Below are 21,731 nucleotides of genomic sequence, written 5' to 3'. Positions count from 1 at the left end.
GAGTAGGCGAAAATCTTTGCAAATGATGTGACTGACAAACTTTTAATTTCCAAAATATACAAACAGCTCATATGACTCAACAATAACAAAAGAACAACCAAATCAAAAAAATGGGCAGAAGACATAAATAGACATTTCTCCAAAGAAGACCTACAGATGGTTAAAATGTACATGAAAAGATGCTCAACACTACTTATTATTAGAGAAATGCAAATAAAATCTGCAATGAGGTACCATCCCACACCATTCAGAATGCCTAACATTAAAGTCTACAAATGAAAAATGCTGGAGAGGGTGTGGAGAAAAGGGAATCCTCCTACACTGTTGGTAGGGTTGTAAGTTAATTCAGACACTATGGAAAATAGTATGGAGATTCCTAAGAAAACTAAACATAGAATTAACAATACAATATGATCCATCAATCCTACTCTTGGGCATATATCTGGGTAAAGCTATAATTCAAAAAGATAGATGCACTCCTATGTTCATAGCAGCACTACTCACAATAGTCAAGACATGGAAATGCACTAAATGTCCATCAGCAGATGAATAGAAAAAGTTGTGGTAGATATATACAATGAAATAATACTCAGCCACAAAAAAAATGAAATAATGTCATTTGCAGCAACACAAATGCAACTAGAGAGTATCACACTAAGTAAAGGAAGTCAGAAAGAGAAAGATATCATATGTCATCACTAATATATGGAATCTAAACCATAAAGCAAATGAATCTATCTATGAAGCAGAAACAGAATCACAGACATAGAGAACAGACTTGTGTTTGCCATGGGAGAGGAGGGTGAGAGGAGTCAGACTAGGAGTTTTGGGTTAGTAGGTGCAAACTATCACATGTAGAAAGAATGGACACCAAGATCCTACTGTATAGCACAGGGAACTATATTCAGTACCCTGACATAAACCATAATGGAAAAGAATATCAATATATGCATATAAATATGTGTGTGTATAACTGAGTCACTTTGCTATACAGCAGAAATAAACACAACCTTGTAAATAAATCTTTTAAAAGTAATCTTAATAATTCAGGGAAACACTCAGACAACAGAAATTATTGAATAATTATATTTACTGTCCAAATTCACCCAATAAAAGTCAATCCTCTATTAATTTTAAGAAGGAAAATGAAAAGAAAATATATGGTAGTCCACCTTCTGTAATAAAAATGTGAAGTGAGAAAAAAAAATGTTTCTATTTTATTATGTGAATTTCATCTCAATAAATCATTAAAATATACACACAATATATGCTTGCTATAGAAAAAGTTGAAAAAAGAAAATCATGTAAAGAAGAAAATAAATGCCATTTGTGTTTTTCCCTTTTAAACATAATTGCTTTGAATGTTTTGGTTCACTATCATTATAATGTTTTTTCCTTGGAAACTATGTTTAGAGTTATAAAAGCAATAACCAGCATTACCTTAGTATTAACTCATGTATACCGAAGACTGCCTTGAAATAATTACCTAGTATAAAATTCAACCTTATTTGAATTAGTGGTACGGTTTCACTTGAGATGAATTAGCATACAAGTAGAGATTCACATCCAGATTAAATGAACTGAAAGATGAACTGTACATTCTTCTCTCTCTTTTCTGTGCTTCAGGATAGAACATCTATCCTCAAGAATTTTTTTTTTTTTAATTTATGAATGCAAATACCCTGGACACTACTTTTAGGAGCACAATTAAGAAACAGTTTTTGGAACTAAAGAGACTGCCTTCCTATCTTCCAGTTTCCATATTTTTGGAAGGTGGTAATTAGAAAAACAAGGAAGGCTCTGCATTGTAATACATACAACACTTCTATTGCAAACAACACTATTAAAATATTTAAAAGTAAAAGAAAAGGTGAATTCAAGTAAACATAATATTGATGAAAAGATCTGCAATGCTATTGTTTAAAATTAATAGAATTTGGGAAGAAAATGATTATATCAAGATATAGATAAGTTCCTTTAAGAGACTCAAGACATTTTTTTTTTTCTTTCCAGGCTTCTTTTTTTAACACAAGGGGTAGATCTGATGACCTTTGAGGTCCCTCCCAACTCCAAGATTTTATAATTCTATAAGTTAGTAAATGGGGAGTTGTCCATCCTTAAAACGCTGTCCTCTCTGTCAGCTCTATCTACACACATCACATGGATTTCCACTTTCATACTTTAGCAAGTAACAATAACAGTTTGCGTTGCTTATTGCTCTGTAATTTGCCAAATTCTCTTCATATGTTATCTTATTCAATCCTAGCAATAATACTATGGGGTAGATGGGCTCATCCCTGTTTTAGAAAGAAAGAAATAGACGCAGAGAGATTTATTCATTCTGTTTTCTCTGCTTAGACTATATATAAGACCCACTTTCGATATATATCTTTTGTGCAGGAAACACTGATTAAGATATAACTTGAATTCAGATTATACTTCTCTAAATTCCTATTGTGGTTAAAGTATGTTCTGTACATTTTTCTACTATAGTGTTATTTGTCTATCTTATCCTGTGTGTTTTGCAAAGAAATGTACAAAATTTGAAATCAGTGGGCTTGAATCTTGACTTTGCCACATATTATTTGCCTGACTTTGAGCACGTTGCCTAAGTTCTCTGAATCTGGGTCCCCTTATCTGTAAGATGAGGAAAACAATCCTTACCTCACAAGATAGTTTTGCTTATCATATAAGATAATGGATAAAAAGTATATCTCCATGTCTCCCATGAAGCTATAAGCCCCAGAACAGCAGTACTTTATCTTAAACCTCTGTAGCTTTTCCAACAGAATTGAGTTAATAGTAAATATTTGGACTCTACCTATCCATGGACTAGAAAGGCTTGGTGTGCATGTGTGGGAAACAGATGGCTGCTTCATAATCCATATAGCTCATATTCCAGTGTCTTTGATTATAATTACCAAAAGCTATATTAATAGCTTCCACATTTACAAACCATCACCAGATAAATGGAATCTCTTTAATTTTAATGCATTGGCTCCAGGGAAACTACATATTTTCTGTAATCATTCTTAGCAATGATTTTAGATGCTGAAGGGGAGCAGAATACATGACCCCAGGTTATGCCAGGTTGGCATGTGGATTATCCTGAGCTGAAGGCTATCAAGATCCAGCTGACTTAAGAAAAACTTTTCAGTTCACTTCAGTCGCTCAATCGTGTCCAACTCTTTGTGACCCCATGGACTACAGCACGCCAGGCTTTCCAGTCCATCACCAACTCCCGGAACTTACTTAAATTCATGTCCACTGAGTCGGTGATGGCATCCAACCATCTCATTCTCCATCATCCCCTTCTCCTCCTGCCTTCAATCTTTCCTACAATCAGGGTATTTTCCAATTAGTCAGTTCTTCCTATCAGGGGTTCAAAATATTGGAGGTTCAGCTTCAGCATCAGTCCTTCCAGTGAATATTCAGGACTTATTTCCTTTATGATGAATTGATTGGCTCTATTTGGAGTCCAAGGGACTCTCTAGAATCTTCTCCAACACCACAGTTCAAAAGCATCAATTCTATGGTCTTCAGCTTTCTTTATAGTCCAACTCTCACATCCATACATGACTACTGGAAAAAACATAGCTTTGATGAGACAGACCCTTGTTGGCAAAGTAATGTTTTTGCTTTTTATTTTTTTATTTTTTTTTTAAATTTTATTTTATTTTTAAACTTTACAATATTGTATTGGTTTTGCCAAATATCGAAATGAATCTGCCATGGGTATACATGTGTTCCCCATCCTGAACCCTCCTCCCTCTTCCCTTCCCATACAATCCCTCTGGGTCGTCCCAGTGCACCAGCCCCAAGCATCCAGTATCGTGCATCTAACCTGGACTGGCGACTCATTCCACATATGATATTATACGTATTTCAATGCCATTCTCCCAAATCTTCCCACCCTCTCCCTCTCCCACAGAGTCCAAAAGACTGTTCTATACATCTGTGTCTCTTTTGCTGTCTTGTATACAGGGTTATTGTTACCATCTTTCTAAATTCCATATATATGCATTAGTATACTGTATTGGTGTTTTTCTTTCTGGCTTACTTCACTCTGTATAATAGGCTCCAGTTTCATCCACCTCATTAGAACTGATTCAAATGTATTCTTTTTAATGGCTGAGTAATACTCCATTGTGTATATGTACCACAGCTTTCTTATCCATTCATCTGCTGATGGACATCTAGGTGGCTTCCATGTCCTGGCTATTGTAAACAATGCTACAATGAACATTGCGGTATACATGTCTCTTTCAATTCTGGTTTCCTCAATGTGTATGCCCAGCAGTGGGATTGCTGGGTCGTATCGCAGTTCTATTTCCAGTTTTTTAAGGAATCTCCACACTGCTCTCCATAGTGGCTGTACTAGTTTGCATTCCCACCAACAGTGTAAGAGGGTTCCCTTTTCTCCACACCCTCTCCAGCATTTATTGCTTGTAGACTTTTGGATCGCAGCCATTCTGACTGGCTGTTTCTGCTTTTTAATATGCTGTCTAGGTTGGTCATAGCTTTTCTTCCAAGGAGCAAGTGTCTTTTAATTTTGTGGCTGTAGTCACCACCTGCAGCGATTTTGGAGCCCCCCAAATTAAAGTCTCTCACTGTTTCCATTGTTTCCCCATCTATTTGCCATGAAGTGATGATAGCTTTTACTTGTTCCTTAACTATCTAAATTAATTCAATTAAGAGGCTGGCTCAGAGAAAGAGCTATTGCAAGAGGTAAGTTTTGTTTGTATGTATAGACAAGTATCTAATTACCAAACATTTGTTTTTCTTACTGTACTGTAAATTACCCTCCTCCCCTTTGAAGCTCTAGGCTCCTGACCCATTCCTTAGCTCTGGATGGTATATAAGCCTCAACAGCCACACTTGCTTTTGGGTCCTATGTTTTTATGGGACACTCATGCATATATAATTAAATTTGTTTTTCTCTTGTTAATATGTCTTATATCAATGTAATTACTAGACCAGTCAATAGAACCAAGAAGTTTACAGGAAATATTCTTCTTGCCCTACAACATAAACTCTCTATTGGTGGCACTTGTTGCTGTGATACCAAAGAGTCACTCTACTCATTGACAGAAATAACTTGCTTTAAACTCCTTAAAGCCTGCAATTATATTTATTGTGGGGGAAACAGATGAAAGAAGCATGTAAAAGTTAAAGTAAGGAGTACAGTAGTTGCCACAAAGGTCTATACTAATGGAGTGAATGCGATAGATAATCCTTAAATAAATGGATATTTTCTCATATACATTCTTTATTCTTTCTCTCTCTGTTGAACACCTGAAAGTGAGAGCTCTAAATATTATATTTAAATACCCATTTTGTCCAGTGATCATAAAGTGATTGAATGTGGTTAGCAAATTCAGCTTCAAATGTTAATATTTTTTAAAAATATATAAAATGTATAAAATATTTTAATTTTGCTATCTGTAAAACTGTAACCATTTTTTAACACATTTTTTATTCTTGCTAGTTTTAATCAAGGTTTCTATGTTTTTTTTCTATATTTTCAAATTCTTTTCCCATTTAGGTTATTACAGAATACTTAGTAGTGTTCTATTTAGTAGATTCCCTATGCTATACAGTAGGTCCTTGTTGGTTATCTATTTTGCATATAGCAGTATGTACATATTCATCACAAACTCTCAGTCTGACCCTCCCCCACACCCTTCCCCTCTGGTCACCATAAATTCATTCTCTAAGACTGTGAGTCTGCTTCTGTTTTGTAGATAAGATAATTTGTATCATTTTTTTTAACTTGATAAATAATTTTAATCTTTAATCTTTCACAAGTGTTTTGCCTAGCTCAGAGGACAGATTTTTACCCATAATTAAACATTAAAGTAGTTGCTTTTTCACAAACATATGTATGAGCGTGTCCTTTCCAAAGATAGGCAAAGTCAGTGTTACACAAGTTAAAACAAGAGTGAAAACATAAATAATTATTTCCAACTCTAAATAAGTATAGAGGACACTTAACATTAAATTTTATATGGGAAAGATGGAAAATATAAATATTCTGCATTTATGATGTTAGTGAGCTTTTTTTTTCTGTTGCCATTATGCAAATTAATTGTCTAGATGAGTTTAACTTATTTGAAGCCTAGATAAAATCACCTAGATAGCTTGGGCAGAAAGTATGCAAAATCACTAGACCATTCAGGTACGACCTAAATCAAATCCCTTAGCATTATACAGTGAAGGTGACAAATAAATTCAAGGGATTAGATCTGATAGACAAAGTGTCTGAAAAACTGTGAATGGAGGTTCATGACATTGTACAGGAGACTGTGATCAAGACCATCCCAAAGGAAAAAAAAAAAATGCAAAAAGGCCAAATGGTTGTCTGAGGAGGCCTTACAAATAGCTGTGAAAAGAGAAGCTAAAGACAAAGGAGAAAAGGAAAGCTATACCCATCTGAATGCAGAGTTCCAAAGACTTGGAAGGAGAGATAAGCAAGTTTTCCTCAGTGACCAATGCAAAGAAATACAGGGAAACGATAGAATGGGAAAGACTAGAGATTGCTTCAAGAAAATTAGAGATACCAAGGGAACATTTCATGCAAAGATGGGCACAATAAAGGACAGAAATGATACGGATCTAACAGAAGTAGAAGATACTAAGAAGTGATTGCAAGAATACACAGAACTGTACAAAAAAGATCTTCATGACCCAGATAACCATGATGGTGTGATCACTCACATATAGCTAGACATCCCGGAATGCAAAGTCAAGTGAGCCTTAGGAAGCATCACTAAGAAGAAAGCTAGTGGAGGTGATGTGATTCCAATTGAGCTATTTCAAATCCTAAAAGCTGAGGCTGTTAAAGTGCTGGACATGTTAACATGCCAGCAAATTTGGAAAACTCAGCAGTGGCCACAGGAGTGTAAAAGGTCAGTTGTCATTCCAACCCCAAAGAAAGGCAATGTTAAAGAATCTTAAAACTACCCTACAATTGCATTCATCTCACATGCTAGCAAAGTAATGCTAAAAATTCTCCAAGCCAGGCTTCAACAGTACATGAACCGTGAATTTCCAGATGTTAAAACTGGATTTAGAAAAGGCAGAGGAACCAGAGATCAAACTGCCAACATCCATTGAATCATCAAAAAAGCAAGAGAATTTCAGAAGAAACATCTACTTCTGCTTTATTGCCTATGCCAAAGCCTTTGTGTGGATCACAACAAAGTGTGGAAAATTCTTAAAGAGATGAGAATTCCAGACCACCTTACCTGCCCCCTGAGAAATCTATATGCAGGTTAAGAAGCAACAGTTAGAACTGGACATGGAACAAAAGGCTGGTTCCAAATTGAGAAAGGAGTATGTCAAGGATGTATGTTGTCACCCCGCTTATTTAACTTACATGCAGAGTAGATCATGCAAAATGCTGGGCTGAATGAAGCACAAGCTGGAATCAAGATTGCTGGGAGAAATATCAATACCATCAGATACACAGGTGACACCACCCTTATGGCAGAAGGCAAAGAAGAACTAAAGAGCCTCTTGATGAAAGTGAAAGAGGAGAGTGAAAATGATCACTTAAAGCTCATCATTTAAAAATCTAAGATCATGGCATCTGGTCCCATCATTTCATGGCAAACAAATGGTGAAACAAAGGAAAAAGTGACAGACTGTATTTTTGGGGGGCTCCAAAATCACTGCAGATGGTGACTGCAGCCATGAAATTAAAAGATCCTTGGTCCTTGGAAGAAAAGATATGACCAAACAAGACAGCATATTAAAAAGAAGATACATTACTTTGCTAACAAAGGTCTGCTAGTCAAAGCTGTGGCTTTTCCAGTAGTCATGTATGGGTATGAGAGTTGGACTATAAAGAAAGCTGAGCACCAAAGAATTGATGCTTTTGAACTCTGGTGTTGGAGAAGACTCTAGAGAGTCCTATGGACTGCAAGGAGATCAAACCAGTCAATTCTGAGTAAAATCAGTCTTGGATATTCATTAGAAGGACTGATGCTAAAGCTACCCTCCAATACTTTGGCCACCTGATGGGAAGAACTGACTCATTTGAAAAGACTCTGATGCTGGGAATGGTTGAAGGCAGGAGGAGAAGGGGACGACAGAGGATGAGATGGCTGGATGGCATCATCACCTCGTTGGACATGAGTTTGAGCAAGCTCCAGGAATTGTTGATGGACAGGGAAGTCTGGTGTGCTGCATTCCATAGGATCGCAGATAGTCGGACATGACTGAGCAACTGAACTGACCTGAGACAGCTTGGTGTAGTGAAAAAAGATTTGACTTAGAGACAGACAGACCAGAGTTGGATTTCTGGATTTGTCATATAATAGCTATATATGTGCTGTGCTCAGTCGCTCAGTCGTATTCAATTCTTTGCAACCCCAGGCTCCTTTGTCCATGGGTATCTCCAGACAAGCATACTTGGGTGGGTTGCTATGCCCTCCTCTAATAGTTATCTGATTTTGTGCAAACTTCTGAGACTCATTTTCTGAATTTATTATGTGAGAATAAATCATGAAATGCCATTATTTTGAGGCTCAAATGAGATGTTATATATTAAGATACTTTTAAAATGTAAAAGTTTGCATTAATTATACCCCAATAAATCTACTAATGCAATTGAATGTTTATTATAACAATGCAGAAACAGTTTGTGTAATTGTTCTTTTCCTTTTGAGGTATAAAGTGGCATCCTAAAATCTATATAATTTCAATATTTTTATTCTAATTAAAAATGGAATCACAGAATGTCAATGTTGAAATAAACTTTAGAGCTAATCTGGTTCATCACTGTGTAGAGAGGAGCTTTGAATCCACGATGGAAAGGTACTTGCCTTAGGTTATGAAATTAGTAGTGACACCAGAATTGGAATTCTGGTCCCTTTCTTCCAGGCTAGGGCCATTCTTCATTGCAATGGTGTTTAAGTTTTGTTATGAAACTACTGTCCATCCTCAAATTTCCCTTTATTTCCCTGAATCAAGATATTAATATGCATTGTTAGGCAGGATTCTCCTAGAGGAACAATCACTTTACATGAAGAAGATAACCTAGGAGGCAATTCTTCCATACATATTGAAAATCTTCCTGCTAGTTTATTGGCAACTACTGCATAGATCCTGGATCAATAGGTAGGAAAGTCAAGAAATGTGATCCAGCTGAAGGGCATGCTATTCTTTCTCAGGGATATTCAGATCTTGGCCTTTTTGCGAGCAACAAAGAGAAAATGTTACCAACTAGCCGGTGATAACTGTTCCTTTGTGTTCATCTGATTCCTTTACCCCTGGCACTGCCATAGAATTTTATTATCTACAAAGTACATTTACATTTATTACCTCAAATTATTCTCACAACTACATGAGGTAGTGATTATTATTCCTGTATTACAAATGAGAAAATTGAGACTCAGATAGATTAAATGATTACTCAAAGTTACATGGTAAATAAGAGGCAGAACTTTCCATTCAAATTCTGTCTTCAAATAAAAATATCTTGCCCATATACCATAGTTGTCTATAACTTTGGCATACTTAATAAATTCTGAAAATATTATTAAAGGTGCAATTAAAATTTAATGAATACATGTGGAGAAAGTTCTAAAAGGTTGTAATTTAAAATAGACAAATATTTCCACCTCTATGAAACTACATAAACATTTATAAATTATAAAAATAAAAGAGCTTTAAATTCATTAGACTGATCAAGTGTCCAAAAGTATGTGGCACAAATCTAGATTCAGTCAGAACAAAGTGCACTGTTGCTTTAGCTAAATAAAAATATCTCAGAATGGAAGTCTTAATTTCTACACACAACAGGACATATTTGCTCTGGAAAATTTGGTTTCTATTTACATAATCTATGGAAAAAATTCAGAAGAAAAAAGGAAAAAGTCATAGTCACGGCTTTTTCACTACTGAGAATGATTGCTTCTTTCTGTAGTGCTAGTTTTTCTTTGGTTGCATATATTTGAATTGCTGAAGCAGTTTTTGAATATACTATATGAAAAACTTTCCTGGAAAACTAAAATTAAGTAGAGGTACAATTCTTCATGAGCAAACCATAAAATGATAAAGGCATAGTTTTATCTTAGATATTTATTACTATTTAAATTCAGTGTTACAAGTCAGAGAGACCTGGACCTAAAACACAACCCAGAATTTAATAATTACATGACCTTAGGCAAGTCAAGTAATCTGTTCAAGACTGTTTTCTATGTGTAAAGTAGAGATGGTCATAGTATGTAGACTGTTAGATTGTTATGAGGATTAAATGAGATAGCATATGTAAAGCTCTTGGTACTTGACAAAGCTCAATAAATGATAGTCCCTTTACTATTACTCCCTCCTCTTGCCCCCTCCTATGGTGATTTCCTATTGCAAAAGCCTACTTTCTTCAAGCTAAGAAGATAATCCTTTTAGCTGTGTTCTTCAAGTTTTCACTATTGTTTTGATGGCTCAACATTTCTGAAAGGTTAACTTTCTTATAAAAGTTGTCTCAGCTTCTTATACAGAGCATGATAATATTCTTTCCAACACATACACTCACCCCAACAACAATAAGCACCAAAGTACTCACCTTTTAACATCTTAGACATTAACAATATCTGACACAGATTCTCAGCAAGCTCAATTCTTCTTTGGAAGCATGTAGTCCACATCAGTATTTCTTACTTGTGTGGCTTATCCATTACACCATGGCTTTTATCCTCTGTCACTGAGGCAGGAATGTCGAGTTCAAAGCCTTAGGAAAGGGAGATTCCAATAGACTTACATGAGCAGAAGGCAAATCTATGCTGAGAACTCAATAAGTTATCCTCTGAAACACATTTTACCCTTTTAAAGTTCAGTACTATAATCAGGGCAGCAAGAGATTTGGATCTCAAAGGTTTATAGTTCTTTTCAATAATTGTGCTACTCTGAGGTATAGCAATCTTTTACTCTCATATATATTGACATTCAGAATCTTACACAGGTCTACAGAGCTCATCTCATGACTGTGGATAAGACTCAAGTTTTTTTAAAAAAGTAGCTGAATTATATACACACATGTGCACACACATATAATTAAAAAGGAAAATCATGCATGCATAGTGATTAAAAAAAAACCTACTTTATATAGACTTTTCATTGAATGTTTCAACAGAATGTTTCCAGATAGAGCTTATGTACAATTTGCAGATTAGGTATGACTATATCCTCTTGTTATTAATCCCCACAAAACAAAATAAGATAATAAATCTTAGAGGATCACAATTTAGAATAAACATTAATTTCCTAATGACTCGAAGTATATCAAATTTCTACCTTGAAGAGCTTTTCTATCTTTCAGTTGACTCACAGTCCAATTAGCAAAAAGACACAGATTCAATTTATAAAGTTGACAAAAATAAGAAAAACACTTGGATAAGACTAGTTTTGAAACTTCTACCTATTTCCTTCTACCTCACCTCAAAAGAAATTAATTAATAATCTTTTTCAAAAATTTAAAATGCTAAATCATTACACTAATAGCAAATTGAAAGTGAAGTGAAAGTGTTAGTTGCTCAGTCATGTCTGACTCTTTGCGACCCCATGGACTGTAGCCTGCCAGGCTCCTCTGTCCATGGAATTCTCCAGGAAAGAATTCTGGAGTAGGTAGCCATTCCTTTCTTCAGGGGATCTTCCCAACCCAGTGTTCAAACCCAGGTCTCCTAATTACAGACAGATTCTTTACCATCTGAGCCACCATCTTCTAATTTCAAGTAGGGGCTCCCGTGGTGGCTCAGCAGTAAAGAATCCACCTGCCAATGCAGTAGACATGGCTTCTATTCCTGGGTCGGGAAGATCTCCTGGAGAAGGAAAATGGCAACCCATTCCAGTATTCTTGCCTAGTAAATCCCAGGGACAGAGGAGCCTGGTGGGCTACAGTCCATGGAGTTGCAAAGAGTCAGATACAACTTAGCGACTAAAACAACAAAAACAATTTTAAGTAGTTCAAAACATGTTTCCCATCTACGAGATCATTAAACCAAGAACCACGTATGGTCTGACAAAGGTTTGTGGATATTATTATCATTATCCTCACTTCCTAACTTTGTGTATTTTCCCATTTCCTGAATATGAGTAGTGTGTGTGAATGTATTTTTCGAGCTCCAAATCAGGCCATAAAATCTGATAAATGATGTTTTTGTATTACTTCTGGGTGCCAGATGCAATCCAGGAGATGTAACTTTGATTTGAAAAACTGAGACTTCCTGGGACACTGTTATGGTTTTTAAGGCTACTAGGAAATAAACTTTGAAATTTAGAATGTCTTGGAAATTTTGTTTACTGTATGAATAGTCATGCAGCCATTAGTCATTGACTCAGGGATCTGATAGGTAAAAAAAAAAAAATCAATTTAAAGTCAATATATGAGAAACTGTAATAATATTTAAGCTCAAATCATTAGAGAATATATTTAACATTTCATTTGGACATATATGAATTTCAAGAAAATGGCATGTATTGTAGATTTATTCAATTAAGCCCCAAAACTTTATAAGATATGAAATATGTTCAAGAGTGAGACACTGTTCTTGGATTGATAACTCTTGTGTATGTTATCAGGATCTTAGGGTTACTGCAAGTAGTAACCTGATATCACCTATATGTGGGAAAATATATTCTCATGAGATGCTGGCATTTGAGCTGGCCATACAAGCAAATATGTTGTTAGGTGTAGCTCCCTGTTGCCACAGTTATGATGATAAAACGATCAACCTTGTTTACCCACATTTGCCCCTTCTGATTTTACAGTTTTGATGATTTAGAGATTTAATAATACTACATTTGTGGTTAGCCAAAAAAAAAAAAAAAAGCTCACAGTCTGCCTCTGGAATCTAGAAGGACACTAAAAAGGATGTTCTTAGTAGCTTTCATTCTCCTATGCTGTTTCTTGAAGACAGGGTGATTTTTATTCATCCCTAAGTTCCCTGTGCTGAGCCTCACATGTAATAGATGCCCCACAAATATATGCTAAATTGCTCATAAAATCCCCAAGGCAGAAAGCATTTCCCCCACATTCCAAGCTTTTCTGTTTCTCTTCATTACTGAATAGTAGCTATATCCTTGACGTGACTGTCATCTTTTAGGCAACTGAGATAGGAAGCAATATTTTGAAGCACAAGTAATCGTTATTCATGCAAACGTGGATATATGTCTTAGAGGAGCTGTTACTCGTCTACTTTCCTGTGTGCCCAGGATAAACGAGATACATGGCATACTTCCAAGTGTCATCTGTGAAACTCATGGTCCTTAAAAGAAGCAGTAGTATGTTGCAACTTGGCTAATTAAGCTAATTTCTTGTAGTGGGTTAAGAAGCACAATTGGTGACTATTAACTACATATCTCCCTCAGAGTAAAATCTTTCTAGAGTACAGAAGGTGGTAAAGAAGGTTAAGAAAGCATGTCAGTCTTTGCTAGCTTTCCAGAAATCTAATCTTCACAATGGTCTGACTGAAGAGAGAGAGGCATTGGGAGGGAGACAGAAAGAAAATCAAATCAAAATAAACATGATCAAACAATAGCAAAGAACAAATATATATACAACAGAATCACAAGAATTTTCCAAATTCCATGAGTAGGTTAAAGGGCTACATATTGGAACAGATGATCCTCACAAGAAAAAAACAAGTCTCTATTAGAAAAAGTAGTCAATTCTGGTTTCCTCGGTGTGTATGCCCAGCAGTGGGATTGCTGGGTCGTATGGCAGTTCTATTTCCAGTTTTTTAAGGAATCTCCACACTGTTCTCCATAGTGGCTGTACTAGTTTGCATTCCCACCAACAGTGTAAGAGGCTTCCCTTTTCTCCACACCCTGTCCAGCATTTATTGCTTGTAGACTTTTGGATTGCAGCCATTCTGACTGGCGTGTAATGGTACCTCATTGTAAAGTAAAAAATAGTAATAATAATAATAATAAATTAAAAAAAGAATCATTAAAAAAAAGAAAATTAAAAAAAAAAAAGCAGTCAAATTGTAGACTTGTTTCCTATTTCTTACCATTTGGAAAGAAGAATCATTTCCTTTGTGCAGCTGATGAGTCAGAAACCAATTTTTTTCCCTTTATGGAAAAAAAAAAAACCTTTCCCTTGCTCAAATATATATTTTTACATATGCATATACAAATATGTATGTGTGCTCAGTTGCTTCAGTCACGTCTGCTCTTTGCAACCCTATGGACTGCAGCCCACCAGGCTGTTCTGTCCATGAGATTCTCCAAACAAGAATACTGGAGTGGGTTGCCATGGCCTCCTCCCAGGGATTTTTCCAACTCAGGGGTTGAACCCATGTCTCATATGTCTCCTGCATTGCAGATGGATTCTTTACCATAGGGGAAGCCCTATGTACATACATACACACACACACACACACACACACACACACACATACATATAGATAGATAGATAGATATCAACATATATTGAGGAACATATAATTATAATAGACAGTCCATATATAGTAAACCATTAATTTAGGTTAAGTCAATAAGAGCCCAACAGATCTTTCTAATAAGAGACTGTTAAGTAAGCCAGTGATTGACTTACTTTTGTGTATTTTCTTAATCTGGAATTAGATTTGTACAGTTTGTTATATGTTCTTACACAAATATTGCTAAATAAAACAAAAAAAGATGAAATCTGCACAGTTTTGGAGCCCAACTTGCATGAATAAGTGGTAACCATGTTTTCTCCTAAAAAAATATATATGTTCCAATTGGAAGACTTTGAGTTTGGCCATGCAAGTGTAACAGATGGACTGGATATTTTAGTGCCTCAAATCTCTTAAGTCCAGAAGTCGAGCAATAGGATTCAAAGAATGAGCATAAATATTGTTGATGTGCTAAAAGTAAACTGTTCTGATGATAGACTCACCACCTCTTATCAAACACTTATCACTTTCCAAGAATGCCAAATTATCAATTGTTACTTAGCACTTAAAGAAGCCCTCAGGCTATATAGCCTTCTTTAATATGCAAAAAATTAGAGCAAATAATTTAAATTTTAATAAAATATATTTTCATAGATTCAATCACAAAAAGTTAAAAAGTGAATAAAAATAAAACATAAAAATCCTCAATATTTATCTCACTTGAGTTTTAGAACCAACATATTAACTTTAAAAAGGTAAATATTATTTTCTCCATTACCGAAGTTTTTTCCCCATCTATCTGTCATGAAGTGATGGGATCAAATGCCATGATCTTAGTTTTTTGAATGTTGAGTTTTAAGCCAGCTTTTTCACTCCCTTCTTTCACCTTCATCAAGAGGCACTTTAGTTCTTTGATTTCTGCCATTAGGGTGGTGTCATCTGCATATCTGAGGTTACTGATATTTCTCCAGGAAATCTGGATTTCAGCTTGTGGTTCACCAGCCTGGTATTTCGCATAATGTACTCTACGTATAAATTAAATAAGCAGAGTGACAATATACATCCTTGACTTACTCCTTTCTAAATTTGGAACCAGTCCATTGTTCCATCTCTGGTTCTGACTGTTGCATCTTGATCTGCATACAGGTTTCTCAGGAGGCAGGTAAGATGATCTGGTATTTCCAACTCTTTAAGAATTTTCCACAGTTTGTTGTGATCTACACAGTCAAAGGCTTTAGCATAGTCAATGAAGCAGAACTAGTTGGCTTTCTGGAATTATTTTCCTTTTCTATGACCCAACGAAGTTTAGCAAATTTGATCTTTAGTGCCTCTTCCTTTTCTAAATTCAACTTGTATGTCTGGAAGTTCTCAGTTCACATACTTTTGAAGCATAGCTTGAAGGATTTTGAGCATTACCTTGGTAGCATGTGAAATGAGTGTAATTGGCATGGTTACATTTTCTTTTTTTTAAAAAAATTAATCATTCTAATTGATATGTAGTAATTTTCATTGTGGTTTTAATTTGAATTTCTCTAATGATTAATGATATTGAACATCTAGTCCTTTGCTTATTTGAAACTGCTGTTTCTTTTATGGTGAAGTGTCTTTTCATATATTTTACCCTTTTTAAAATATATATATATATATTTTTTTTTTTTTAAGGCAAGAGTAGATCATACTTTAATTCAAAGATTTTACAAACCACTGGTGGGGGGGACTATAAATCTAAAACTATTACTATAGATAATGGGAGGTCTGCACTACCACCTCAATTTATACATGATGAAATCAAATGATAAAAATAATAATAATGAAAGCAAATCAAAGATCCTCAAAAAACCAAAATGGAAAGTACATGAGCAAAGCAACATTTGGATTGTGCCTAAAAATAGATATGTTCCAAAAGATATTCATAAGTGTTAGGATAAAGGGCACAGTTTGAAATAATTGGAGTTCACTTAGAAATATACCCTTCCTACTACACAATCAGTATAGAATCTGAAGGAACTTATTTTTGCTGGTGGGCAAAATAAACAATTTTATAAGAATGTAATGGGGAACACATGTATACCTGTGGCGGATTCATTTTGATATTTGGCAAAACTAATACAGTTATGTAAAGTCTAAAAATAAAATAAAATTTAAAAAAAAACATAATTAAAAAAAAAAAGAATGTAAAATTACATTCAACTCAGAAACATCTAGCTTTTTTCTTAAGACAGTACATTCTAAAAAAATTAAACACTACTTTGCTTTCATTTATAATTAACTTTTCTCTAGTTGACACAGTATTCATTTTATATTTGGATAGTAGTATATTTAATTTTTTTAAAGAAAGTTCAGAATTTACAAGTAGAAAGCACTGTGTCAGACAACCCTGCACATTATTTCACTTAAAATCTCCAACAATCCTGCAAGCAATTCAGTCATTTTTAGTTTAATTACATTTAAAAATTCTTTTCACTTTGTCTTGTTTTGATGTCACTTTAATTTTTAATTTTTATAAATTTTAATGATTATTTACCATTTACAGTTATTATAAAACATTATATATATCCTCCATGTTGAATAGTACTATATTTTCATTGAAAGTATATGCCAATGGTTTATATCAGGCTGATAAATGTATTTAACATTTATATATTATATAAATTTATATTTATTTACATTTGACATGATGAAACATGCTTACATTTGAACTATATCCAATATTTAGTTTCATAGTTTTTTAAAATGATGGTTTATTAACAATTAGAAAATACTGGTATATATACTAAAAAAGTGAAAGTGACAGTGTTAGTCAATCAATCGTGTCTAACTCTTTGTGACCCCATTGGCTGTAGCCCACCAGGCTCCTCAGTCCATGGATTTCTCCAGGCAATAAAACTGGAGTGGCTAGCATTCCTTTCTCCATGGGATCTTCAAGACCCACAGATCAAATCTGGTTCTTCTGCATTGCAGGCAGATTCTTTACCACCTGAGCCACCAGGGAAATGAATATGAAATAAATATGGAATTACAGAGCTTTTAAGGAACAGTTTGTGGAGAAATCATTCACATACCATACAATTCATTCATTTAAAGTATAAAATTCAGTGAATTTTAGCATATATTACATAGCTGTGCAACCATTCAGTTCAGTTCAGTTGCTCAGTCATGTCCGACTCTGCGACCCCATGAATTGCAGCACGCCAGGCCTCCCTGTCTATCACCAACTCCTGGAGTTCACCCACACTCACGTCCAAAGAGTCAGTGATGCCATCCAGCCATCTCAACCTCTGTCGTCCCCTTCTCCTCCTGCCCCCAATCCCTCCCAGCATCAGAGTCTTTTCCAGTGAGTCAACTCTTCCCATGAGGTGGCCAAAGTATTGGAGCTTCAGCTTTAGCATCATTCCTTCCAAAGAAATCCCAGGGCTGATCTCCTTCAAAATGGACTGGTTGGATCTCCTTGCAGTCCAAGGGACTCTCAAGAGTCTTCTCCAACACCACAGTTCAAAAGCATCAATTCTTCGGTGCTCAACTTTCTTCACAGTCCAACTCTCACATCCATACATGACCACGGGAAAAACCATAGCCTCGACTAGATGAACCTTTGTTGGTAAAGTAATGTCTCTCTTTTGAATATGCTATCTAGGTTGGTCATAACTTTCCTTCCAAGGAGTAAGCATCTTTTAATTTCATGGCTGCAGTCACCATATGCAGTGATTTTGGAGCCCCCAAAAATAAAGTCTGACACTGTTTCCACTGTTTCCCCATCTATTTCCCATGAAGTGATGGGACCAGATGCCATGATCTCAGTTTTCTGAATGTTGAGCTTTAAGCCGACTTTTTCACTCTCCTCTTTCACTTTCATCAAGAGACTTTTGAGTTCCTCTTCACTTTCTGCCATAAGGGTGGTGTCATCTGCATATCTGAGGTTATTGATATTTCTCCCGGCAATCTTGATTCCAGCTTGTGCTTCTTCCAGTCCAGCGTTTCTCATGATGTACTCTGCATATAAGTTCAATAAGCAGGGTGACAATATACAGCCTTGACCTACTCCTTTTCCTATTTGGAACCAGTCTGTTGTTCCATGTCCAGTTCTAACTGTTGCTTCCTGACCTGCATACAAATTTCTCAAGAGGCAGATCAGGTGGTCTGGTATTCCCATCTCTTGAAGAATTTTCCACAGTTTATTGTGATCCACACAAAGGCTTTGGCATAGTCAGTAAAGCAGAAATAGATGTTTTTCTGGAACTCTCTTGCTTTTTCGATGATCCAGTGGATGTTGGCAATTTGATCTCTGGTTCCTCTGCCTTTTCTAAAACCAGCTTCAACATCAGGAAGTTCACAGCTCACATATTGCTGAAGCCTGGCTTGGAGAATTTTGAGCATTACTTTACTAGTGTGTGAGATGAGTGCAATTGTGCAGTAGTTTGAGCGTTCTTTGGCATTGCCTTTCTTTGGGATTGGAATGAAAACTGACCTTCTCCAGTCCTGTGGCCACTGCTGAGTTTTCCAAATTTGTTGGCATATTGAGTGCAGCACTTTCATGGCATCATCTTTCAGGATTTGAAATAGCTCAACTGGAATTCCATCACCTCCCCACCACTGTCTAATTTCAAAAAGATTTCAAGAAACCCAGAATTCATTAACTGTCATTCCCTTTATGATTCAGTTCAGTTGAGTTCAGTCGCTCAGTCATGTCCGACACCACAGTTCAAAAGCATCAATTCTTCAGCGCTCAGCTTTCTTCACAGTCCAACTCTCACATCCATACATGACCACTGGAAAAACCATAGCGTGGACTTGACAGACATTTGTTAGCAAAGTAATGTCTCCGCTTGTCAAAATGCTATCTAGGTTGGTCATAACTTTTCTTCCAAGGAGTAAGCGTCTTTTAATTTCATGGCTGCAGTCACCATCTGCAGTGATTTTGGAGCCCCCCAAAATAAAGTTTGACACTGTTTCCACTGTTTCCCCATCTATTTCCCCTGAAGTGATTGGACCAGATGCCATGATCTCAGGTTTATGAATGTTGAGCTTTAAGCCGACTTTTTCACTCTCCTCTTTCACCTTCATCAAGAGGCTTTTGAGTTCCTCTTCACTTTCTGCCATAAGGGTGGTGTCATCTGCATATCTGAGGTTATTGATATTTCTCCCGGCAATCTTGATTCCAGCTTGTGCTTCTTCAAGCCCAGCGTTTCTCATGATGTACTCTGCATATAAGTTAAATAATTCCTTATATATTTCATGCCTAAGTTCTTTATAAGTTATGTGAATATCTTCAGTCAATCTGTGGCTTGTCTTTTCATTCTCATCATAGTGTCTTTTGAAGAGCAGAAGTTCTTAAGTTTAAAAAAGTTCAGTTTATCAATTTTTTTTCTTTTATAGTTGAGCTTTTGCTGATACTTCTTAGAAATCTTTCCCTAGCCCAAAGATTTTATCAAAAGATTTCTCCTTGCTGAAGTCTTACATTTTTAGAATTTACATTTTCATTTATGGTATAAACAAAAGAGTCAGTGTTCTTTTCTTTAGTTTTTTGTTTTGTTTTGCATATAGATGTTCAGTTATTTCAGCAACTTGTGTTGAGATTTGTCTTTTTTTCCTTAAATAGACTTTGCATCTTTATAGAAAGAATCAATAGGAGGATCTGTTTCTGTACTCTTTAATCTGTCCTATTGACTTATTTTCACCATTTATTTACTTTCACTATATTCCTTACTGAAGCTTTATAGTAAGTCTTAAAATCAGGTAGTAAGTCTCCAGGTTTTTTTTTTTTTTTTTTTTTAAAGCATCCTTTGTGTTTTTATTTACTTATATTGTATTTTATTTTTTATTGCCAGTGAGATTTTTTCACATTTTAGTGAAATATAACTGATTTAAATATTATATTAGTTTCAGATGTACAGTATAGCTTTTCTATATGTTTCACATTATAAAATAATTGCCACTATAAGTCTAATTACTGTCACATATGCATTATTACAATATTATTGACTATATGCTCTATGCTATACATTATATCCCTGTGATAATTATTTTATAACTCTAAGTTGGTACCTCTTTTAAATATAATTAATTAATTTTTGTCTGCTCTAGGTTTCCATTTCTGTGTGGGGACTTTCTCTAGTTGCAGAGAGTGGGGCCTGCTCTATAATTCAATGTGTAGGCTTCTAATTGAGGTGGCTTCTCTTGTTGCAGACTATAGACTCCAGGGCATTGTAGGCTTAGTAGTTGTGGTACATGGATATAGCTGTTCCACCACATGTGGAATCTTCCCAGAGCAGGAATAGAAATGGTGTCTCCTACATTGGCAGGTGAATTGTTAACCACTGGACGACAAAGGAAGTCCAAGTTGGCACCTCTTAATCTACTCAACATTTCCCTTCATCCTCACACATCCATTCCCTCTGGCAATCACCAGTTGTTTTTTTTGTTTGTTTTTTTTTTTTTTTTCCCCTGTGTGTATGAGTCTGTTTCTGTTGTTATGCCTATTCTTCTACTTTGTTTCAGAGATTTCACTTCTAAGTGCAATCATAAGATATATATCTTTCTCTAGCATTTCACTAGGTATAATTAATAACTTTCAGGTCTATCCATGTTGTCACAAAAGGCACAATTTCATTCTTTTTTATGGCTGTGTACTATTCCATTGTGGGTACATATGCCTATATATCTATGTGCATGTATATATATATATATATATATATATATATATATATATATATATTTGCTGCTGCTGCTAAGTCATCTCAGTCATGTCCGACTCTGTGTGACCCCATAGATGGAAGCCCACCAGGCTCCCCCGTCCCTGGAATTCTCCAGGCAAGAACACTGGAGTGGGTTGCCATTGCCTTCTCCAATGCATGAAAGTGAAAAGTGAAAGTGAAGTCACTCAGTCGTGTCTGACTCTTAGTGACCCCATGGACTGCAGCCTACCAGGCTCCTCGGTTCATGGGATTTTGCAGGCAAGAGTACTGGAGTGAGGTGCCATTGCCTTCTCTGACATATATATATATATATATATATATATATATATATATATATATTTATGTATATGTATATAAATATGTATATTTGTATGTATACACACACATATACACATATATTCACATATGCAACATCTCTTTACTCATCCATTTATGGACTTTCTGCATTCCCTCACTTTCCATCTGTGTATGCCTTTAGATGTGAAGTGAGTCTCTTGTAGGTAGCTTATCTATGGGTCTATGTTTAATTTACTCAGCCTTTCTATGCTTTTTTCATGAAGCTTTTAGTGCATTTATATTTAATTATTGATAGGGGTTACTTATGCAATTTCTTAATTCTTTATTATTTTTGCTGTTCTCTATTCTTTTTCTTTCAGTT

The 21,731-nt window shown here is 35.5% G+C and overlaps 1 protein-coding gene across 1 annotated transcript in view; it reads right to left on the bottom strand.

Annotated features, from left to right (window-relative positions):
• Nucleotides 1-21,731, bottom strand: part of ZC3H12B (zinc finger CCCH-type containing 12B) — a 668,231-nt gene that overhangs the window by 179,308 nt on the left and 467,192 nt on the right. The window contains exon 2 of the mRNA XM_025277361.2: nucleotides 10,568-10,732. The gene's annotated coding sequence lies outside the window, so the exon portion shown is untranslated. The remainder of the gene's footprint in view (nucleotides 1-10,567; nucleotides 10,733-21,731) is intronic.

This window comes from Bubalus bubalis, chromosome X, assembly GCF_019923935.1.
Source record: "Bubalus bubalis isolate 160015118507 breed Murrah chromosome X, NDDB_SH_1, whole genome shotgun sequence".
Classification (NCBI taxonomy): Eukaryota; Metazoa; Chordata; class Mammalia; order Artiodactyla; family Bovidae; genus Bubalus; species Bubalus bubalis.
The sequence above is the reverse complement of the archived record's forward strand: the minus strand, read 5'-3'. Positions and strand labels throughout refer to the sequence as shown.